We start from the raw sequence: 25,993 nt of genomic DNA, 5'->3' as shown, positions 1-25,993 counted from the left end.
AATTTCAAAGTCCTTGCTTTGTTCTTTGACATTCCAGGAGGCGCGGACACATTCTGAAGTACATATACTATATCAGTATACCAAGGAGAATTAATGAAAATGTCTGATACCTGAACCGCTGAATTTTCTCCTTCACCATCGGACAAGGCTGCAATCAAGTTGATGTCAAGCGCATGTAGGTTTGTTTCAGCCATTAGTTTAGCAAGTCCTTGTCCTTTAACCAGCTTGGTTGGCTTGATTTCAACATCATACTCCAAGAGAGCAGCAATCCACTTGCCTCTCCTACCTTCCGGCTCTGTTTGTACCAAGACATCCTTTACCGCTGCACTAGGAACATAAGCTAAGACATGAGAATGAAGAATATAAACCCGGAAATCTTTCAATGCTTTAATCAGGGCCAGCGCTTGTTTCTCAATGATGTTATAGTTTAATGCCCCATCTCTAATGATCCGGCTGAAAAATGAAATTGGCCTTTCAACACCCTCTCTTTTTTGCATCAAAACTGCTGCTAGTGTATGCTCGGAAGCGAAAGAAAACAATATGAAATCCTGAGTATAATCAGGGCTGATTAAGGTCGGGGCTGAAGACAAGATTACCTTGATTAAGTTGAAGGATTTGACTGCCTCCTCAGTCCATTTGATCTCGCTGTCCTTCCGAAGCATGTTAGTCATTTCTCTTAAGTGCTCTGCAAGATTAGGAATGAAGCGACGCAGAAAATTCAATTTACCATTAAAAGATTGTATCTCCTTCTTGTTTCGGGGCTGTTCTAGCTGCTGAATTGCCTCCACTCTTGCGGGATCAATACGTATACCATCTTTGGAAATGATATGTCCCAACAATTTACCTTCACTCATGGCGAAGAGACTCTTTTTTGGATTTAAAGAGATGCCATATTTTCTGCATTTTTGAAAAACTTTCGTCAAATGAAAAAGATGCTCCTCATCGGATTTAGAAAACACCGTTAAGTCATCAAGATAAACAACTAAAAATATGTCCTTTTCATTGGCAAAAGCCATGTCCATAGCTCGCTGAAATGTTGCACCTGCATTCTTTAAACCAAAAGGCATTTTAGCATAATGAAATGTTCCCCAAGGTGTAGTGAAGGCTGTCTTATCACGGTCATCCTCATGGACCAAGATCTGATTGTAGCCGGAGTATCCATCCAACAATGACATCTTGGAGGCACCTACTACTCGCTGCAATATGTGATCCATCTTTGGCAGCGGATAGTTATCTTTGAGAGATACCTTGTTCAAATTTCTAAAATCTATGCATAACCGAATCTCACCGGTTTTCTTCCTCACTGGCACTAGATTAGAAATCCAATCTGAAAAGTGAACGGGAACTATAATTCCGGATTGATAAAGTCTATTTACCTCTTTTTCAATCAAGGGCAACAACTTGGGATTGATCCTCCGCAACTTCTGCCGAAAAGGTTTCTGATTTTGTTTGATTGGAATAGTGTGTTGAATTATGCTTGTATCATAAGTCTTTAGATCTGAATAATCCCAAGCGAATACATTAGTAAATGATGACAACAATCTAATGTATTGATTCCTTACCTTGGGTGGCAGGGCCTTCGATAATTTCACCATCTTTGGATGTTCCACTGTCCCAAGGTTGACATCTTCCACACCTTCTTCGGTTGGCATCAAAGTTGGCTTGCGAGCCACATCGTCTTGATCAAAAAGCTCTTCTAAAGGAATCAGTCCCTTTGGAATATGATTGTCTTTCAGCTGCAAAACATCCATTTGATTTATTCCTTCAGGCTCCATGTCAATTGAGATTTCTTCAAACTTTCCTTCTCCATGCAAGAAGTCTTTGATTTCCTCATCATCCTGAAAGACTTGCCAATTCCTTTGGTTGTCCGGGATTGTGGGGCGGTGTTTTACATAGATTTCAAACTTGTTACTCGAATTCATTGGTATCTTTAAATTGCTTGCTGCCTTAGCCAAAGCATCGGCAACTCCATTTTGTATCCGGGGTATGCATGTTAAAGTATGCTCTGAAAACCGCTTCAAAATATCTAGAACAGCATTGCGATAAGCCCGCATACGAGGATGTTTAGCTTGAAATTCCCCCTTTACTTGTTTGATCACTAACTCGGAGTCGCCATAAATTGCTATCTTCTTTGCTTTTAATTTCCGGAGGATTTTCAAACCAGCTATAAGGGCCTCATATTCAGCTTCATTATTTGAACAATCAAAAGCCAATTTATAAGAGCAAACTTGTACCTTAATTGGAACTTGTTTAGAGACTGAAAATGGGCTGCGGATCCATACGCCAATGCCTGCTCCATCGCTGCCCACTGCCCCGTCGAAATCCATGGTCCAAAGACCATCTTCATCATCATCCAAGGGCTGTACTTGTGATGTTGTTTCAGTCATGACTTGCTGTCCATTTATCTCAGCAATTGACTTTATGACAGCAGCCTTTTCTTTGCTTTCCGTTCTCAATACTTCTCTAACATCTTCGGCAATGCCTGGGATATCTTCTATCTGAACTAATTGACTATTTACTTCATTAAAACTATCAGCAAATAAAACATAGGACTCTAGATCTGTCTGTACATAGTTTACAGGATGATTTACCGTTTTTTCCTTGCTTGTAATCATATACTTCATCTTTTGCTCTCGATAGACTTTCCTCATTTGTCCAAACACCGGAATAGTGGCATATGAAAAGTCCAGCTGTAAAGTGCCTTTGAGTTTTGATCCCCATGACCTTGAAAGAAGCATGCCAAACCTTGGCGGAATGTCCGCTACTACCACATCCATCAAGAGATTCTTTGCGGGAATTTGATCCAAGCTAACAACTAAATCTTTAATCAGACCGATGCATCTAACTCGGCTGGAATCAAATGAGTATAGATCATGGTAGTTACGAGTTATATCAAGTCCCAACTTCTCCATTATTGCCTTGGGCATTAAATTGTGTGATGCTCCCGAATCGAACATAGCATTATGAAGAACATAATCATGAATTCTCAAGCTGATATAGAATGGCGGGACATCGCTTTCCGGTGACTCACCATTGAGAGCTGGCCCAAAGATCAATTCCGGCTGATCATCCTCCACATTAACCGCATCTAACATTGGATCAGTATTGAACATCTTAGAAATTTGTGCTCTGTAAGTAGTGTTCTTCATGACTTCAGTAAGTGGAATGGACAATTTCAATTTTGAGACTTCATTCTCAATGCTGAACGCTTGACTTCTTTCACTTTCTTTGGCCGGATTATCTCTTTTTTCTGCTCTATCTTTAGGTACATTTGATGGCTGATCCATCTTGTTTGCTGGAGCTGTTGGGGCTGATGAAGAATCCATGATTTCTTTACCTTTTCTTTGCGGAACAGAAGCATCATTCTTTGCCGCATTTTCTACCTTCTTTTGAAGTGGATGTATAGGTACTGTTCGGTTTCTCAGCTGTCTCTCTTTGCCTTGTTGAGCTGATAAGGCATTTAGATAACCTCTTTGATATTCCTCAGACTCATCTTGAAGTGCCACATCATTAGATAGAATGTAATGCTCATCTTGAGGTGCATAAGCATTACTTACCAGCTCGTCTTCTTCTGTGATGTAAGTGGGCATGTCATCGGGAGTGAAAAAATGATTTTCTTCACCGGGACCTTCACCCTCATCTTCAGATTCTTGAGTGACATAGTTTTGCTGAAATGGGGGTTGGATCGGTTGCTGTACTGCTGCCTCTTGTCCTCGTGGCTCCCGCTGTTTTATCCTATATTGGGGCTGCTGTTGTTGGCCTCTAAAGTTCGGATTTCGAACTTGTGGTTCCGGTTTGCCAAGACTGAGATTTTGGAGTGCCTTTGACATCTCTTCCATTTTCCGAATAACTTGAGAAGTGGATGCTACCTCCTCTTTGATTGTGACCTTCTTTTCCGCCTTCATTCTTGCCCTTTTGTCATTCAAATTAGCCTCCACACTGACTGCAATTTTCTGCATTTCCTCCAAAGTAGGAGGATCTCGGTCCCGCAGTGAGTAGGCCATCTCCGGATCGAAACCATCCGGGAACTTGAGCAAGGCAGATTTTCGAGAAGGCTTAAGATCATCTGGTATAGCATTATACACTGCATTAAATCTTATGATGTAGTCTTGAACGGACTCACCCGGATTTCTCTTAAGGTTGTTATATTCGGCATTGATTTGCAGCGGATCCTTTCTGATTTCCCATCTGTCCAAGAATTGTGTTTGAAGTGCTTCCAAAGAAACAATACTATTTGCTCTCAACCCTCTGAACCATTTCCGGACCTCTCCTCCAAAAGTCTGAACGAACAACCTCATGGTAACATCTTCCTCATCCAATTCATACAGATCAAAAAAGGTAGTCATCCGGTCAACATGCTGCTGAGCTGAGACACTCTGTGGAGTGCCATCAAACATTGGTATCTTGCTCTGGTAGTCAGCTGGCATGTCATGAAGGTTTGCAGGGAGAACGAGGGGAGCAAATCGGGCAGCCATAGCTCTAGGCGGGGGAGGTGGAGGAGTAGAAGGAGTATGATGAGGAGGAGGTGGAAGTATAATAACAGGGGTTGTGATAAGGGGAAGGGATGTTGGCGGAGATAAAGGTGATGATGGAGTTTGAGGTGTAGATGGAGGTGAACCAACAGGGGTATCGGGAAGTGTAACTATAGGCGAAACAGGTGAAATAGAGATGAAAGGAGGGAAAGAAGCTCGATGAGCCGTGAGGGAAGTTTGAAGATTTTCAGCTTGATCAATAGTAGACCCAATATGATCAGATATGTTTTCAATAAAATCAACAAGAGTTGAAGCATGTATACTACTTTGAAGATGCCGCAAAATATAAGATTCAACCACTTTGTTATGCCTTTCGAGGTCAATCACAGCTGCAAAGTCAGGATCAAGAACCAAAGTATCGAGTGCACTTTCAGATTTAGATTTAAACAATGACAATTCAAAATCCTCGTCGAAATCAAGATCTTCAAAATATTTAATTACAGCAGGCGATGAATTAGATCTAACAATCAATTTTGGATCAGAAGCCAGCTTGTAAATACAAATAAACGAGGAAAGGAAAAACCACTCAGCCAAATAGAAACTCTTAGCTTATCATCTGAAGCTTAGAGTCCATAATGATACTGGAATAAAGATGTCACTGAAGCGCTATGTTCACAAATCCCACGGAGATAGACTGAAGCAGCGTTTATCTACTAACGCTGATGTAAAACAAGAGCGTTTTCAAAGGCTTCTGGCGTAACTTCAGGCTCCGTCTAAGACTTATGAAACAACACACTCAATGAGCAAAGATTTAGATGTTCTTCCCCAGTGGAGTCGCCAATATGTTAGCGCTTGGAATTCACCTAGGCTGAGATAGACAAACTCTCAAGGCTACATCAAACCATTTCACCTCGTAGCTAGCCCTACGAGGTATGAGAAGGCTCTCTCGGGTCAGATTTGATAGATCTTATAATATAATAAGCTGACCAATTAGGATCAAAGATATTAGGCTAGTAAATTGATAAGGGGGGTTGATTTAAAGATTTTTTGGGTTTTTGGTGGCAATTGGAGGGAGTGCAATTTAGGGTGCGGGGATTGAGCTCAGTTTTTGCAGGTGGGTCTTTGGGGCAAGGTAGGAGTCTATGCTGATGCCTTTAACTGAAAGAGATGATCAGGGAAGAAAGAAAAGAGGCTAAAGAGGGCAAACAATGAATTCGAATCCTCTCTAGACAGTGGAAAACATAAATTTTAAACAAAATTGAAAGCTGAGCATGGCATGCATGAATTCAAACTTTATCACTTCTTTTGTTTAAATAGCAGCAAGAGATCAAGAAATGGAACACATAAACACACTTACAATAACAGTAGGAGACACAACATCAACATAATAATCCACAAGAATCCACAATGAAGTCTGCAAAACCCTGGCCTTCCTTTTCCTCAAATTGCAGAAAATACAAGTCAAAAATACAATAGCACTTCTCCCTCTAGAGTCCAACCATCAAAATGAGAAAGAGAAGGCATAATATAGAAGGTCAAACCTCTTTCCCCACCTCTAGGGGTCGAGCTCAGCTTCCTAGGAGCTGTTGCAACTAATTCTAAATCAGTCACTAGATAATAGGCCAGCTCAACAACTTACCTCTAAAACTTAGGAAGCTTATCTATGCATTAAATATTCACTATTTACATTAAAGAAGCTTCTAGAAGTGGTAAAGAAGAGTAAAAGTATCTAATGCCATGAAATTTACACAATAATCCATCATTTACATGCCCAAATAGTCAACCAAAGTGAAAATAGTGCTTTTCTGGCCGAACTAGTCAAAAATTGGCAAATCTGGAGGTTTTGGTCGCGCCCCTGGAAGTTCTGGTCGCGCCCCTTTGCAGCTACTTTTGAGTGGGTTCCACTGATCCAAATCAGGTGCAAGATGGCTCATTGGAAAGCTTAGCCTGTCTACTTTCCATCCCAAGTGGAATTTCTAGATTTGGTGTTGATTTGACCCCTCAAAAACCATTTCTCCCAAGGTCACTTTCTGCAACTCAAAAAGTGGGCAGAAAGTCATTTTTAAGGTGTATTTTGAGCTTTTGGAGGCTCAAAACTCAAAATTAGGCTGCCCCCAAGTACTGGTAATTTTTCTTTTTGCATGCCCTTTCCAAAAATGCCAAGTTTGCAAAATTCCGAGCAGCCCTTCAAAATGGTCTCACCCGGGGTGAGACCAAACCGTGGGCAAAACCTGTAATTTTACCAAAAATTTGCAAAATGCTCCAAAATTCTCAAAATTTTCAGATTTTGATGCTAGATCAAGGCTGATCAGTACCATGATGAGTGAGGGATGCCTCAGCCAAGATGCGGAGTGGATTTGTCCTTTTCTTCTTCTTCCGGGCCTCTGACAGCTCTCTTTGGAGAATTTTTATTCTCGCCTTGCAAACATGTAATCTTGCCCAGTAGTGTGTCTTCATGTTCCGGAGCAGCTTGTTGTCACGGTTTGCCTTGTCTAACAGTCCCTCCAAGCGCCAATTTGCTCGGATGAGCAATAACTCTCTATCCATGGGCAGTGGGTCCCCAGGCCTCCTGCGATTGATGACTCGGTCAAATCGCATCCTCCATAACTCATCCAACTCCTTCTCGGTCTCCAGCTGTTTGGTCCGCTGCTCTAAATAAGTGATAGTCCACTGAGCCATCTCAAGCTTCCGCTGCAACACAAGGTTCTCTTCCTTGAGCTCATAGAAATCTGAAGAAGGAGGAGAATGAGCATCACGACCAGTGAAATCATCATGTGCCTCGCCAACTGCCTCATCCTCAACCATGGGCTGCTTGCCCTCTCGTACTGCCTGTGCCGATGAAGAAAGCGAGGCCCCTTCCACCTGATGTGGAGATAACACTCGCTGCTCTGATGATGAAGACGAGACCCCTTCCACTGGCTGTAGAGAAAGTACTCGTCGGGCTGCTGCAAATAAGGTCCTGTGACCTCTCTGATATGTGACCCGAGGAGAAGAAGCCATGTGTCTCGGGATGCTAGTCTCGGGCTGATGTGATGGCCCTCCCTCCTCATGAACTGCCTCAGGCCCTGAATGTGGCTGTGTGAAAACATCTCGGGAGATGAAATCCGCCCAAGGGATGCCCTGCTGGCTCAGCTGATGGGAAACTACTAGCTGAATAAGACCATGATGGCATAGGCTCCGGAGCTGCTGTACTGGAGTCTGTCTCCGAAAGGTAGTGGCTATCCTCTGAATGTCATGAAATAAGAATGCCGAAATGTTCATCATCCTCACTCTGGTGAAGTGCATCATCATGCGGATATGACAAGAAAATACTCGTGAGAATCTCCCCTCGCATGTGAAGTAGTGCATAATGAGTCTCATGGTGTCTATATACTCTGCTCGGAGGAACTTGATAGGAAAGTTCCTTGTCAAGTGATGCACATGGGCAGGCCTAACATATGGCTCATAGTATACCAGGTCCACCCACTTGCGCTTCGGCCACACCTCACCCACATTGGGTATCCCGGTAGCATCTGTGATAGCCTCTGGAGAAAACACAAAATTCACCCCTGCAAGGGTGACCTGCCTGTCATGGAGATGGAGGACAAACAACCGGGCCAAGTCTCTGTGATGCTGGATGTGTGACAGCCTCTCACAAAACTGAAAACAAGCCATATGCTGAAAACAAGACACTGCCAATGGGCAAGCCTGCAACTCTGTCAATGATGTGGGCTCTTCCCTCCTGTGATGACCACCCTTGCCTCCCCTACGAGGCCTCTGCTGTATCTCAATCTCAGTAGATGATGATCGGTCATCACCTTGCTCATTAGTCTCAGTGGTTGACATGGTGTTATTGAGCAAGGTGGAATAAATAAGTCAAAATGACCGCTGCCCTGCCTGCAAAATGCTGTGAAGTATGCTGTTTTCAAGGGGAAACATCATGAGGGATATGTTAGGGGAGGGAATTTACATATAGGAAAGGGAAAAAATATATATATAAGCAGGGAATTCTGAAGGAAAACATCACATAATGCTAAACATGTCATTCCATCTTTCATCATTTGCAAATGAATACTGTATTAGGGAAATATGTTTTATGATCACCAAGGGAAAGGACAATATAGATTTTCATCATGGAGGGAATGAAAGTATAAGGGAATAGAGTAGCATCAATCATAAACATTTAACAGGCTGCTGCTTTTATATTTTGTCTTCAAATATCTTTCATGAGCATACTCTGTTTTTTCCACATTTTGAAATGACCATTTGATGCTAATATGAAACAGGGATTTTGGGTATTAGATTGTAAGAAGAAGGGAAGGGGATTGCTGTGATCATGTTACAATGGAAGGGAGAGGGAATTGATAACTTGGGAATTAGGGAAAAGAGAGGATATTAGGAATTAGGTTTGGGGGGACAGTGAAACCCTTTTAATAATCACTGCCAACTAATTTTTGTAACAGCAATTCATTTAGGACAGTGGTAGCTTCATCATGCTTTTACCATGGGGAATTAGGGTTTGACTGTGTGCTTTGATCATAGGGAGGGACATTCAATTGCCTAGGGAGTTTAACTGAAGGGACAAACAATTGAATTGGGGTTTACATAGGGAAATAGGTAGGGAAAAACAGAGTTTTGAGAAAGGGGATGAAAACCATGCTAATACAAAACCCTAACACAGCAAGACTGCTTCTTTTGATAACTATGCAGCTGTATTTTTGATGAATTTTGTGATGACTTTAACACAGCTTTGAATCTTTGACATATACACAGCAAAATGACACTTTTCTTTATTTTTTATAAGGCTATGCAAATGACATTTTCACTGTTTTTACAATTTCTTATGTGCATGCCTTGTCATCACTTTTTATTTGTTTTTTTTTTATAATGTTTCTTTTTCATTTTGCTGTGTTTTTATACATGAATTGCTGTGTGTAGTAGTGCTTAGGGTTAGAGCATGATACATGGTAGAAACAGGGTTTGGAATAGGGTTCAGGAGGGGTTAGGGTTTCATGGAATTTGGGGTAGGTTTTGAGTATTTTCTTTGCAAATGAGATTAATAAAAATGACATCCTAACACCTGTGATTTTATATTGGGAAAATGAATGGAGGGACTAAGGAAAAAATTGCCTTGAAAAACAAACATACTACCTAACATTAGCATGCAAAAACATCAAGTCATTTTAACCTATTTTCTATGGATTTCCTTGCATAAAATCATGACCATAATCTTCTTTTGCAACCCCAACACCATTACACAAAACGTGGAGGAGGCATACCTTTAAAAATTGGAGTGAATTTGAGTGAATTTGAGCGTTTGGGAGAGTTTTTAGGGCGGGCAGACTTTTTGGTCGCGCAAGCTGCCAGTTTGGTCTCACCCCTCCGTTTGGTCGCGCCTGTGTAATTTAACACAGCGCGTTGGCCTTTTTTTGGTCGCGCCCCTCCGTTTGGTCGCGCAGCCTCCAAAAGACTGAAACTTCTACAATTTGCCCAATTCCGCTCTGTAATCGCCTTTTGCTTGTAATTTCTTGCTCCAAATGCACAATGAAGACCTTTCAAGAGGGAATTTGCTTTTATAGGCTCATATTTAAAAAAAATTGACTTTAAAAACCCACTTTATAATGTTTAAACCTTTGTATTCTCTTTAACACTATTTTAGAGTCTTTTTGTCCTGGAATGAGCTTTTTGATGCGTTTAACTCCGTTCTTCTTGCAGGTTGACCGCCTGATGGACTGTAGCGAAGGAACCAGGGTTGTTGCCGGCACTTTTACAAATTTTTGAAAATTTCTTTGTTTTTCCAAAATCCACATGACCTTGTAATTAAAAACAGTGTTTTTAAATCCAAGGCATAAAATGAGCTGTAGCTGAAGAAGATGACAATGAAACATATGTACAAAACTCCTTCCGGCTTGCTGGGCACTTACTGACCATGACTCATGACCTTAAAATGATTTTGACTCAAAACCCTAAACCTAAGACCATGGGACTTTAAGACAAAAACAAGAACAAGCCTGACTCAATTATATTGTTGTATGACCTGATCCAGCAAAGCCAAGAAGACAAAGACCAGCTCCTCCATTCAGTGTTATGGCATGCCTAGCGGGATGCAAAACTGACACTGATGAGACACCTATAAATGCATATGCAAAGAGTTATTGATCACTGATGGAGGGCTCAAGACCGACACTAACAGGTTCAATGTTGTGTTGGTTTCAATTTTCCAAAATTTATGTTATTTTGATCAATTCATGGTGTAATGCTTACGTGTTGAGGGTTATTGATTACACTGTACGAGGATTCTTATGGTATGATATCTGGGATTATCTTTGTTTATTTCTCAGTTATTCTATTGTCTCTTTGTGTTTTATGAGTATTTGATCTCAGTTGATTTAGAATTCAGTTAAGTTGCTCTCTTTCAACTGTTTTCACATTTCAGTTGCAAATGAAATGCTATATACTCATGCATGTCATATTTTTTGTCTAGCCTTTCTTTCTCCTATATAAGCAACATTATTTTATTGCAGAGGAAGAACTTGTTTTGTTTTAGTTTATCCCTTCTATACTACAACTTGTCATTGTATCCCAAGTCATGCTTAAAATCCCTTGTAATAGATGTTGGTTTACTTGCATAAGTGAATGAATTAAAGGAAAAATTGATCACATGTTATTACCCAGCCGACCATTCATACTTCTACCAAAAATTTTCAAAATCCCTTTCAGATCTAGCCTCTACTGAAATTTCTGCTTTAAAGTCTTTATATTTTTTGAGTGAGGGAACCCCCTCTGGTTGAAGAAGACTAGTATATCAACCAAAAGAGGTTTGTGGTTACCTCTGCGTTTCTCTTTTCAGCTTGGAGAAAACTATAGAGTGACAACATATTGGCATCATTGTTGGGGAGCGAACAATTTCATATTCTTCGAGAAATATTGTCAAAGTTCGAGATTTGGTTGTTGACGATGAACAAAAAACAGATGCAGATAGGCTGAATCATTCACTTGGAGACTCCGAGTTCAAAGGATCCAGCAGATTGAAATTTCATAGTGACTCCACTGGCAACAAGATCTAAGAATCAAGATGGGTTCAATTGCAAGAATGTCAGGTATACTCCTATCGATAGATCTCATATTCTTGGCTTTCCAAATCAGATGCCTCATGTTGATTTTTCAAGTTATCTCCCAATATTCAAAGATGAGTATGGAGAGGATGTTGCTCTACATATTATTAAATTTCACATGCATATACAGAAGCTGAGGGTTCAATTTCCTGAAGATTGTCTCATGAAGATCTTCATGGCAACTCTGGAAGGAAAAGTAAGGTTATGGTATGAAAAATTGCCAGCTGCTACTTTCTACTATTTAAATGATTTTCATTTAGTATTCTTTGAAAATTTTAAAGAATCTTATCCATCTTTATTGTTGATTCAAAACTGTTGTGAACATTTTGTGAGTTTCATTGAATATTCAGAAAGTTATTATGAAGATGATGAGTTCATGGATGAGGAAATTTTAGAGGCCCTTCATGAAAATCCCTTTCATCACCAAGAAGAAATGGTAGCCTCTCTCTTGGATGAAAATGAAACCCATCAAGATTTTAATTATGACAGTCATGTTCCATCCTCTGAGTTTGATGATAATTTACAACAATCTTGTCCGTCTTCTCATGATCAAGAGTATGGGAATCATTTTGAACAGCAGGAGGAAATGGTATAGGATATTGTTTATAATGTTCAAGTGAAGGAAGACATTTATTCTTCATGTCATTCCTTGTCTCAGCTTATAGCCAATGAAGAAAATCATGAAAATAAGGTTATTGAAGACACCGTGCATGTGGGCATTATTGTTGATGCAGTTGTCCCATCTGAAGATTTGAAAGAACATACAAGCCTTGTCTCTGATCTCGTTGAGAAGAAAGAAAAAATTGTTACATTCAAATTCGAGAAGGATCAACCAAATGAAGGACTTCATGATCTCCATGATCCTTTTTTTGTTTTGATGCATTCATCAAAGGAGGTAATTTTTCATGATTTTCAAGATTCAATGGTAAGTCTGTTGCAGTATTTGTGTTTTCTATGAAGCATGGATTCAATTTTATTCTGAGTTACCAATATATGGTCCACTTAAGCACAGTCAAGGAGCATGGGTATCATATCAACTCTTTGATTGGTTATATTGGAGGTTTTACATTTCTTGAATTAAGCATTTGGTTCTTAGCTACTAGGGTAGATTAGTATGTACATAAAGAAGTTCAATGGTTTGAGCATCTTTATCAGCAGTGTGCCATGTTCCAGCATTTTCTTTTGGCAGTTTGGTATCATTGTTCAAAATTTCAAGTGTGGGAAGTCAGAGTTGAGATTTAAAGCCCAAGGTGAAGGCCATAAGATCTTGACTTGTTGTTGTCATAAATAAGTCAGTTTGTCCAGTAAGAGTCTGTTAGTCAACAATTATTCTCAGTCAGTCCAGTTAGTAAATTTTTCTAGTTTGGTAGTTTGTATATCAATTTTACACATTGTTTCCATTTCCCAATGGATAGGATTTTGGTCTGCGGTGTCGTTCTTGGCACCTCATAGGGATTCTGCCATCCCCAAGAGATCCAATGTTAGAGTTGGTTAATTTATTAGTTGAAGGTATTTGAACTATTATTTTTTTGTCTTGTAGGGGGTCAAATTCATAAACATTACCACTATTATAAGTTTGACCTTGTCCTATCTGGAGAGTCATTATGAGTTTTTTCATCACCTTGATCATTAAAGTCAGCCATGGGAAGGGGTGCATGAGCATTGAAATTTGTTATAACAAGTTGTTGAGTCAGGGGTAGGTTTTAACCCTATATAGAAATTACCTACATACAAATTCTAAAACACAGAAAATAAACAATGCGAGTTCATAACACATATACACAGAGATTTTCCCTTGGATCCAAAAACTAGGACTACCAACTTGATTTTTCATTATATTCCTTTCAATGTTACAATACATATTTATACATGCTGAAGCATCCAATACCATGGACCAAAAACCATCGCATCCAAAACCATGGACCAAAAACCATCGTGTCCAAAACCAGGTGCGAAAAATCATGCACAAAACCATAGGTAGGTTTGCCCAACCTAATATAGGGTCCAAAAACAAAATTTTCTGGGGTGCTGCCTCGGACCCCATAGAGTGGGCTTACCTGCACTCGTCAACCCCCTGTGACCACCCCCCTGCTACGCAATCGACACAACGAAGGGGTGGCTCTGCCCCCTTCTAACCCCCCTGTTAACTATGTCGGCTAGTCATGGAAAGAATATAATGCAACCCAACTTTCTCTCACTTGTTGTTTTCTTCCCACAACGGGCCACAAGAGAGCTTAGTCATTTGTCCAACCCTACAACGTCCATTGTTTTTCTACACCAAGAGAACTTCTCAGAGATCACATATTTTGTCAATGCATTTGCAGTATTCTTCAAAGTGTCCAACTTTACTAGAACCACCTTTTTGTCTTCTATCATATCCCTCAAAAAGTGATACTGAACATCAATATGCTTTGTCTTTGAATGATATGCAGGGTTCTTTGCCAAGAAAATTTCACTTTAGCTGTCACAGTCTATCCTTATAGCTCCCTGTACTAACCCCATACTTGAACACAATCTCTGCAACCAAACTACTTCCTTGCTTGCATGAGTGGCTGCCATGTATTCTGCCTCTGTAGTAGATAGTGCCACTACATATTGTTTCTTACTCATCCAACTAACCGCACCTCCAAATAGGTTAAACACATACCCACTTGTAGATCTTCTCTATCCAGATCTCCAGCCCAGTCTGCATCAACAAAGCCATGAATATCCAACACTCTGTCCAATCCTGGTCTTCCTTGGTAGCACAAACCATAATCACTAGTGCCACGCAAATCCCTGAAAACCCGCTTCACTGCTATTTAGTGCTCCTTCCCTTGTTTTGACATAAACTTGCTCAATACTCCCACTGCATGTGCAATGTTTGGTCTAGTACAGACCATCGCATACATTAGGCTACCGACTGCACTTGCATATGGAACATGGGACATGTCCTCTTCCTCTTCTTGTGTCTTGGGACACTGTTCAGCAAATAACTTTACACCTACAGGAATAGGAACCTTCACTGGTTTACTATCCTGCTTATTAAACTTCTGCAATATTGTCTCGACATACTTCCTCTGGTTTAACCAGAGCTTCCTCTTTGTCCGATCTCTTTTAATTTCCATGCCCAAAATATAGTTTGCAGCACCAAGATATTTCATGTCGAATTTGTAGGACAAATGGGTCTTCAAATCCTAGATAATTTGTTTGTCATTTCCAACTAACAGCATATCATCCACATACAAGATTAGATAAATAACACGGTCACCAATTAATTTAAAATACACACAGTGATTTGCTTTGCTTCTGGTGAAGCCAAGTCCCCGTATAAATGTATCAAATTTCTGATACCACATCCTTGGTGATTGTTTTAACCCATACAAAGACTTCTTTAACTTGCATACCAGTTCTTTCTTACCCTTCACTGCAAAACCTTCAGGTTGCTTCATGTAGATCTCCTCTTCCATATCCTCGTGAAGAAATGTTGTCTTCACATCCATTTGTTCTACCTCAAAATCAAAAGCAGCACCAACAGATAAAAGTAATCTAATAAAAGTTACCTTGGCAACAGGAGAAAAAATATCACCAAAATCAATTCCCGACACCTGGGAATAACCTTTTTCCACCAATCAAGCTTTGTATTTCTCCACCTTTCCTTCTACATTTGTCTTCTTATTGAACACCCATTTGTTACTAATGGGTTTCCTTCCAGTCGGAAGCTCCACCAGATCCCAAGCCTCATTTTTGTACAAAGATTCCATTTCATCAACCATGGCCTCTTTCCAGAGTTTTCCATCCTCTGAATCTACTGCTTCCTTCACAGTTCTGGGATCATCATCAGTAATAGATAAAGCAAAATTTGAACAGAAAGCAGATGGACTATACCTTTATGGCTGCCTTCTTTCTCAAACTGATCTTCTCACACTTGGAGTTTGTGGCTCTTCATCTTTTGATTCCTCCTCTATTGTAGAGTCTGATGCTTCCTCCTTAAGCTCAAACTCTATCTTCTCAGGTTCCTTTGGTTGGACTTCATGTTTAATAACATCTTTCACTCTCTGAACAACACATCTCGGTTGTACACAACCTTCTTTGTTACTGGGTTCCAAAGCTTAAAACCCTTTAAACCATCCTTATACCCAATAAAGATGCACTTTTCAGATTTACTATCCAACTTGGTTCGTTTCTCCTTTGGAACATGTACATATGCATCACATCCAAATACCCTCAGATGTGAAAGAGAGGGTTTCTTACCAGTTCATACCTCTTGTAGAGTCTTATCCTCTAATGTTGATGAAGGTGATCTGTTGACTAGGTAACTTGTTGTCTCCACCGCCTCTTCTAAGAATTCTTGTCCTAACCCGACACCACTAAGCATGCTTCTTGCCCTTTCCATCACTGTCTTGTTCATTATTTCTGCAACTCCATTTTGCTCAGGTGTGTATGGACTAGTCTTCTACCGTGCTATACCACACTTCTTACAGAATTCTTCAAATTCCTTACTGCAAAACTCTCCACCGTTATCTGTCCTCAACACCTTTATCTTCTTCTCTTTCTGGTTTTCCACCAGAGCCTTAAATTCTTTAAACCTGTCAAAGACTTCATATTTCTTCTTAAGGAAATATATCCATGTATTCCTTGAGAAGTCATCTATAAATGATACATAGTACACAGACTTACCCAATGATGGAACCTTCACAAGTCCAAACACATCACTGTGCACAAGTTCTAATATGTGTTTCGCCCTCTTACCACCAGAGGGGAAACTCACCCGATTCTGCTTCCCATATACACAATTTTCATAGAAATCAAAATCCAGAGAGCTATTACGCATACCTTTACCATGAAGTATTCGAAGGCCCTTCTCTCTAAGATGTCCAAGGCTTTGATGCCACAGCATGGTCTTCTCTCCAGAGACCACTAGATTTTCTGCTCCACTTTCAGGAACCACAAAGTTGTTGCACCCATCAACAACAGTGCTACCTTCCATCTTGTACAGAGTTCCAATCCGAACTCCCTGCATCAATACCAGTGCAGCTTCCCAAACCATCTTGCAGGTATCCTTCTCGAACACTGTTTTTACACCTGCATCATCCAGCTTGCTTACAGAAATCAGATTTCTGGCCAATGCAGGAATATGCAGAACACCCGGAAGTGTTCTAACCCTTCCACCTTGCAACCTCAACTTCACTTTTTTGTGACCAACGATTCTAGCCTTCCTATCATCCCCTAAGAAGACATCACCACCATTGTATTTCTCATACTCACAGAACCACTCTCTATGGGGAGTGAAGTGAAAGGATGCACCTGAGTCAATCAACCATGCCTCATGATCTACATATGTACTTGAAGAAGCCAAGTACAAATCCCCACCTTCATCTGAGGTGGTTTTCACCTCTGCAGAAGGAGCATCATCAGATCCCTTTCCTTTATCAAGAGCTTTAGATTTACAGTCCCTTTTGTAGTGCCCTTCCTTTCCACATTTCCAGCACACCACCTTTATAGGTTTTCCTGGAGATTTAGATCTCCCTCTAGATTTAGATCTCCCACTTGATGACTTATTTTTTTTTCTGTTCTGGGACCATCCTCGTACAAACAAGGCATCACCATTTTGGCTCTCCATATTTTTCTGTCTCATCTCCTCTGTCAGCAAGGATGAGACTATTTCATCAAACTGCAAGGCAGTTGTATTGCTACCTATTGCAATAATCAGACTATCCCACGAATCGGGTAGAGAACACAACAAACTGATGCACTTATCTTCATCTGAAATTTTAATATCAACAGATAATAATTGACTTACCACAATATTAAATGTGTTCAGATGCTTTGTCACCGAGTCTCCATCTTTCACCCTCAGGTTATACAACTTTTCCCGAAGGAACATTTTATTCATCAGAGACTTAGATTGGTACAAATTCCCTAAATTGTCCCACAAATCCTTCATCGTAGCTTCCCCTGATACATTCAACAATACTGAATCTGAGACACACAATCATATTGTGCTCTTTGCCTTTCGGTCCAACTTCTTCCATTCTTCATCGAGCACTCCTGTTGGTTTAGTACCTGGATCTACCGCGACCCACTGATCTTTATCCACCAACAGGTCCTCCATCTTGAGTTTCCATAACTCAAAACTCTGACCATTAATTTCTCGATCTCTACCTTGCCATTAATCGCCATCCTCTTTCACCACCAAAATTGATCCTACAGATCTCCCACTAAACGGGGTCTACCATAGGCCCGAGCGAAACCCCTTAGCAACAAAGGCGTCCCCTTGAAGCGGAAATAGCTCTGATACCAAATGTAGGTTTTAACCTTGTACAAAAATTACCTGCATACGAATTCTAAAACACAGAAAATAAACAATGCGAGATCATAACACATAAAACACATATACGCAGATATTTTCCCCTGGATCCAAAACCAGGACTACCAGCTTGATTTTTCATTATATTCCTTTCAATGTTACAATACATATTTATACATGCCGAAGCATCCAATACCATGGACTGAAAAACCATCGCGTCCAAAACCATGTGCGAAAAATCATGCGCAAAACCATGGGTAGCTCCACCCAACCTAATATAGGGTCAAAAAACAAAATTTTCTGGGGCGCTGCCCTGGACCCCATAGAGTGGGGTTACCTGTACCCCTGAAAACCCATGTGACCCCCCCTGCCCCCGCTACGCAATCGGCGCAACGAAGGGGGGGCTCCGCCCCCTTTCTAACCCCCCGATTAACTATGTGGGCTAGTCGTGGAAAGAATATAACACAACCCAACATCAGGATATTGAGTGTTGATAGAATGTCTACTTGATCATGGTGTCTACAGTTAATGGAGTGTTTTCAAAGTAGTATATTCATTGAAGTTCCAATTTGTTACATATTTAGACATCACATTTTACCCTAAGTCTCCATCCCCTCTATTCCCTAATGGTCATCATATCAAATCATAGCATGGACACCATTTAATCTTGTTTTCTGGAGATTATGCACAAAATCAGTAGGGTGAGGAGGCACTAAAACTGTTTTGTCAAATGTAGTGAGAAGGCATATAGCTTGATGGATTTTTGTTGTCCATTGTTCTCGGTTTATGTGCAAGCCTTGCATGATTGCAAATAGGGAAAGGGTTATACACCATTATATCAAGCACATCCATCTTCTCAGTTTTGTTCAATGTAATTTCCTCTTAAAATTGACTGTTTTTGTACTATTTTTGCAGAATGTTTTATGACCAAATGGGGCAGAATTTAGACGAACGAAAAGAGGTTTTTCTCAAGAACAGATCAAATAACAATAACTAGGGAAAATTTTAAGGATAGAAAATTATCTTGAAGTTTAAAAACATTGGTGAATCTCACTAGTCACTAATATTCACACTATAAAATGTTTGTTGATGTAATTGCAAAATTATTAAAATTTATATATTCTCTCTATAAAATGTTGGAAATTTTTAAGGTAAAATAATTTTATATTGTAAAATTTGGGCACATTTTTATAAAAAATGGAAATTGGTGAATCTTTTTTTGGAATAACCATGGAAAATTAGCCCACCCGCAATATTAGCCCCAAAAATTTTCCATGACAATAACCTCTTCCAAATTTTGCACAAGTGTCACGGATCTAGATATTTGATTGCATATTCAAAGCCTATTTTTCAGACTGCACGAAAACACTCTATTTTAGCCACCATTTTTCAGAACGGTTTCCGACCACATGAAGGAGATTTTTTGGAAACTGAAAGTGTTTCTCAAGGACAAGGGAAAGAAAAATAACCTCATCCAGAGTTTTCATAGGTGTCATGGATCAGGAAATTTTATTGCATCTTCAAAGCCTATTTTTTGGACTGCACAAATACTCTTCCTTAGTCATGGTTTTGCAGAGCGTTTTCTGGGAAATCGGGGAAGAATTCATCGAAACTGAGAGAGGTTTATCTTTTAAAAATTGTAGTATACAATAACCTCTTTAAGTGTTTACACATGTATTTCTGTTTGGGAGATATGGCCCGTAGAAAATCAGTTGTGTAGGCCATGCCTACACCATCACACACATGTTGGAACAAAGACACCTGTCAGGTTTTCAAGAGGCTGACATGGAATATACGTGGCAACCATCTCACCTCCTCAACATCTTTCCACATTCCATTTTCAAAACCTCAAATTTTTGGATGCTATGCAGCCTTTTGCACACTTAGAAAACAACTTTGTGTTTTTTCCTATTTCACTTCATGATGATCTTATTTGAATATATATTGGTTTATTATTTAGAAAAAGTTTTTTTTAGGAGACAAAAACACTTATGTTGTATGCATTTGAGGAAAATTATTTTGAAAATAGCAGGTTCCTCTTTTCAGTTTTGAGATCGATCCCATGTTGGATCAAATATGCATTGAATTTAGACATAATGATCTCCTATGTATGAACTATATATTTTGATTAATGGAGACAAAATAGGTTGTTGATTTATATATATTTCGCATTTCAGTTGCAAATGAAATGTTATATACTCATGCATGTTATCTTTTCTATCTAGCCTTTCTTTCTCCTATATAAACAACATTGTTTTATTATAGAGGAAGAACTTGTTTTGTTTTAGTTTATCCCTTCTATACTACAACCTGTCATTGTATCCCAAGTCATGCTCAAAATCCCTTGTAATATATGTCGGTTTACTTACATAAGTGAATGAATTAAAGGACAAATTGATCATGTGTTATTACCTAGCCGACCATCCATACTTCAACCAAAAATTTTCAAATTCCCTTTCAGATCTGGTCTTTGCTGAAATTCGTGCTTTAAAGTCTTCATATTGTTTGAGTGAGGGAGCCCCCCTCCGATTGAAGAACACCAGTCTATCAACCAAAAGACGCCTGTGGTTACCTCTGAGTTTCTCCTTTCAGCCTAGAGAAAACTACAGAGTGATAATAGGGCTCCTTCTTACCTCAATTTGTTTTTCCACAAACCCACCATTTCCCAGAGTTCGTTTCATGGTGCCATTTCAGGTACATACCCAGTCAAAGGGCTATTGTTGCCCAAAATAATGATATCTTGTTCACAATTACCCCTGATTCCATATATCAAATGCTCTTGATCCAGAATTCAACTTCCTTGCACCCCTTCTCTGTAGATTCCCTCATAGAACTCTATAAAAACCTGACTTTTCCCCACAAAGCCAAAAATTTTGAGACATTTTTGTCTGAAAATGTCTAGTTTCCCAAAACAAACCCTCCTTATCTGTCTTGAATGTTTCTGAAAATGACAAAAAAATCATTTCTATAGTTTCTTATTTATTGAGCTATCAAACCGATCAATGGGTTGATGAAGCAATTATAGGTTTTCTATCAATATTCTCAGCAGGAGAAAAGCCTTCAATTATTTTTCATTACAGCGAAATTTTCTACAGAAGGAGTTTTCGAGCATGCTTTAGTCTTTGTTTATTTGTTTTTATTTCCTCAAGCAGATAGATTTCAATTTGCACTAGAAAAATTGGATGAATAGGGAAATGTACAGTATGTAATTCATTGGACTTCCTTAGTAAGGAAGAATACCAATGAATTCACATTCAGTGATTATGTAGACCAATTTTTGTATAGATTTTCTTGCCTACTTAACAGTGATGTTGAACCTAGAATTGGAATTGAGATTAAGAGAATTCTACATCTTAGTGAACAGACAAAGGCAGGTGATTGGTACCTATATCAGAATTACACTGAGATTAGAGTGTATGGATGTGAATTGCCTCCATATAAATTGCCTAAATTTGTTCCCATAAGAATTTTTGCATTAGAGTATATTAGGCAAATGATAAATATGGATGAGTCACACTTTGTGTTAGTCAAACAGAAATCTCAATTTTAAATTAAAAAAAAAAATGGGCCTTTCATTTGTAATGCTAGGACAACAACGAAAGAAGCAGATCTTATCCTTAAACAAATGAAATTTTAACTCGGTTTCACTTGGTCATATGATCCTTTAGGAATTATCTCAAATTTGAGAGTAGAGCAAAAAACTACTCCTTATACTCACACTTCTAGACCTGAAATTGAGAAATATATGAATCAAGATGAATTGCAAGAAACACATTGCAAGAGGCAGAGGAATATGTACTTTCTTCCACAACATCACGGACTCTAGTGCCATAGGAAAAGAAGGATAAAATACCAAGGGAAAGTGTTTCCCCTTCAGTCTCATAAACTCAAGGGAAATAATTCCAAATATACAAAAAGAGGCAGAAAACCAATCCAACAGAAGAGTCTTTGTTGGAAAAGAATACATAGTCTACAAAAGTTTTAACAGGTCCCTATGCTTCTACTTTCCCTCAAAATGAAGAATTTCTTATAGGTTCACCATCATCTTCAGCTTCACAAGATCCACTGGAAACATCTCAATCAAGAGAATTAGCTTGTGATCAGGTAGAACCAAGTATATTTACAAGATATAGGGAAATAAAAAAGAAGAATTAAATTCTGAAAGCTACAACCTATTCTTAGTTCTAGAGACAAACAACATCATCACAACATAGACTTCTCTCTTCTTTTGATACTAGGAAAGGAAAAATGCAAATAACTTTCCTTGAAGCCAAAATTCCTTTTCCTAAGACCGTGGATGACCACAAAAATTCCATTTTCTCTTTTAACATTGATCAAATTCATCCTATTGATTGAATGGACTTGCATAAACAGACAGGTGAAATGCTATATTCTACTCTGACAAATTCAGCAATGGAAACATCCAAACTTCAGGCTTCAGTTAACAATATTCAGTCTCAATTAAAATTAGAAAAAATATCTTCTTTATATAAATACACCAAGATAAAGTCTTTAGAATATTTGGTGATTAAACTGGGATATGATCCCAGTAATGTAAAAGTTGTTGAGGAGATCATTAAGAGAAAAAATGTTGACATTGCAACCTTAAAGAAGCAGCTCAAACTTCCATCTACTGAAGATCCACAAACAAAGGAAGTTGGTCAACTAGAAAAGGAGAAAGAAGATATGTTCAAAATCATCAATGAACATAATGGACAAACTAAAGAAATGAAGACTGAAATAGAAAAACTCCTAAAGGAAAAAGAAGACAATCAACTCAATTAGTAGTCATTCCCCTAACAACAGTTCCAATCACAGGTACATCAACAAGAGGGGCTTCTACTTCAGCAGTTACTACAATAGTGGATACATAGTCTACAGATACATCAATTGAGTTAATAAAAGCTATGGAAGATTTATCTATCAAAGACATTGATGGTGTTGGACCCACCAACATTCAAGGGATGTCCCCAGTATGAAGTCCGAACTTGACCTCACACCGTTTGGTGTAGGAGTCCCATCTAGTATGATGACCCAGTTTCTGTTATCTTAAATGTTTGCCTTAGTTCTTGCTTCTTAGCACATGAGAGTGGTATACTTTGTCTTCGAACAATGAGGCTCATGTGTCTGGTGAGTTCTTAGTGTTACTGGTGTCAAGGTTCTTTCACCGCAGAGGGAGAGGGTGGAAGTGAGTCTCAAGTCAAAATGGACTAGCCACAACTCTGTTAGAGACACACAACACAAAAGGACATGCACAACTTTCGGTGGAGTAGTCCACACAGATGTGGCAGTCACAAACACACAATGAATAGATAACACATACAATACCCAGCGGAGTAGTCCACGTGAGTGTGACAGTTGTTATAACAAGTTTCTGGGAAAGGTTTTGTCGAGTGTCTGGAAAGATAGCCCACATGGGCGAGACAACATTAACCACTTATACAACACATTTGCGTAATAATATGTATTATAACAACCGAAATAGTTCAATTGTTTTAACACAGGTTAAAGCAACAAGCATTAGAAGTGTCCAAAGAATAGTCTTACAAACAAGTATAATACATGTGTGAAAACGTGTTGGCTTGTTATCAGGCTTTTGAATTAAGAGAAATTTCCAAGACACATTGGTACACCACACATCACTAACCCCAATAGTGGGGCGTTGGAGCCACTTCTCGCTCCTCAAAGAAAATACTACAAACTCTCAAGGCTATGTGGGAGGAGCCAAGGTGAAAAGTCTTTTGCATGTACAAATGAGGGGTATTTATATCCAAGGGTAAAACTGACCCTTGTGACTGTTCGACTTCCCTCATGAATCTTTGGCTTACATGACTCTTCAAATTTACATGTGGGTCTCTTGGACTTCCACGTTACATTACATTGATTTACAACAGTATGGCCCACAGTAGTGATGTGGCCGAGATGACTCATGACACGACTTGACACGACAGTGCGGGTATGTTCATGCCGCTGTTGGTTTCCATGTCAAGATGTAGTGCTATTGAGTGATGGATGTACTATTGCTGTATCATACCTTCACCTCGCATGACAACGTGTGAGGAGTCTTCGATGGTCATGATGTTTGCACATGCATGTTCCTCCTTCACTTGTACTTTGACATGCTTCATGTGTTCGTCCGTTCATGAACAAATCTCCTTGCATTCATTCCTTATTCATTTTTTCGCGAACAAATCTCCTCACATGCATTCCTTGTTCGTCCATTTACGAACAAATATCCTTGCATGTGCTCTCCTTGTTCATCCCATTCATCGTCATGTCATGTTTCATCCATGTACTTGTATTTTCAATTTCTCATGATGAGACAACGTCAAATCTAGAAATCTCCTAGTCTACCATGATGCATTATCCTTCGCTTTCATATGCAGGTGACTGGGAAATAGGAAAAGGATCTTGAAACTGTGCAAGGCATATTTCAAACCGTGATGCAGGTTCTGGGCACTGCTAGTGAAAATTGCGCAGAGTTCACTAGGAGACAGAGATGGGAAATCCGAAGCAGCATTGACTTTCCGCATGATCTGGCTCAACTAGAGGGAATATCTATGCAAGTTTTCGAAGGAAGTATTCTAGGTAGTAGAGGGGTTGGCAACAAAAATTGTACACTTTCTCTAGGGAGGTGGCAATGGGTTGCAGGAGGCTTGCTTGGAAAAATTGCACAATTTTTCTAGGGAGCTGGCAATGGGCTGCAAGATTCTGCTGGAAAAAAATGTGCAATTGCTGGGAGGCTAGTCTACTAAACATCTTTATGCATTTTCTGAGCTGAGCGTGATGCTGGGCAGCTCGATGAGTTCTCATGAAAGCTGCGCAGTTTTCTGGGTGAGAAGTAGGCCGCTAATTGGGTGACTAACTGGAAAAAATGCACAATTTTTTGAGGGAGACATTGAAAAACACAGGGTGTCTGTCTAACATGTCTATGTAGTTTCTTCAGTCAGAAAAGTGGGCAAGCTTTGTAGCTTTTGCGTAATTTTTTGGGGGTGTGAGTCCTGGGGTCACTCCCCAGTTAAACTCTCTGATTGACCAGCTAGAGGCTTGGTTGATGTGTCTGCAGGAAACACATATTGAAATGGCTTGTTGGGAAAATTCTGCATTGTTCTAGGTGACAATTAGTCAGGTTTATTCCAGGATTGCACAGTGCAGGATGCCTAGGAGACAGCCTCAAGATATACGCAATTATGGGCAAAAGTACATGATCACTGAGGGCTGAAACTGTGGAATATAGCTCAACGAAGGTCCAACTATTGGAGGGTGATCCGGTCGTCATAGTTTCAGCAAAATGACTAAGTGTGTGAGTGAGTGAACTTGTGCATACATGACCTTGCGAACACACACTCAACATGACTCAATGACAGGACATCTCCAACCATCAAGACAACATATACTTAGTGTGACTGACCGACAATGCGAGCGACAAGCGTAACGCTTGCGATAGACCATTGAATGACTGTGACGACACTTGCACAACATTGCATACAACATCGTGTGTGAGTGTGATAGATGTGTGCATGGAAGACATAACTCAAACACAACCTTCAACATCACTAGAACTAGGTCGCAATAATGGCATAGAAATCAACATGTTGAAGATGACAGTTGGTCGAGCAAGTGAAAAGGAAGCAAGATATGTAGAAGAAACACATAAGATAACTTTTCATGTTTGCTCACATGCATGTTACTGAGGACAAGATGATATGACAATGACAATCATTCATGCAAACTCAACTAAGAGGTGTACTTCGAAATATGTTCTTTAATTATCATACTTACCCTCAAGATGATCATGCATCTGACGAAGTTTGCATGCGGTCCTGATCTTTTCCATTACTCAATTCCTTGGTCCCTATCCTCAAATCCTTGGAAGTGATTTCAGCATGTCACCGTTTTCTATAGTCACTGAGACATAGATCTGCACAATTTCAACGGAAAATGACTACTGCTGAAATGAGGCCCTGGGAGGCCCATCTGTGTAGTTTATACATGCAAGACAGACAAGACAACCTGGAAAACACTACACAGTTTTGAGGCTCAGAGCACTACTGCGAGACAAGGGTCCTAGGAAAACACCTCTGTGCAATTTCTGAGTGCAATGCAGTTGGACTGCTATTCACATTTCTGGAGACAAG

Source organism: Pinus tabuliformis, chromosome Q (genome assembly GCF_031772625.1).
Source record: "Pinus tabuliformis cultivar Carrire ecotype Pingquan chromosome Q, CPIR1, whole genome shotgun sequence".
Lineage (NCBI taxonomy): Eukaryota > Viridiplantae > Streptophyta > Pinopsida > Pinales > Pinaceae > Pinus > Pinus tabuliformis.
Note: the sequence above shows the minus strand (reverse complement) of the source record.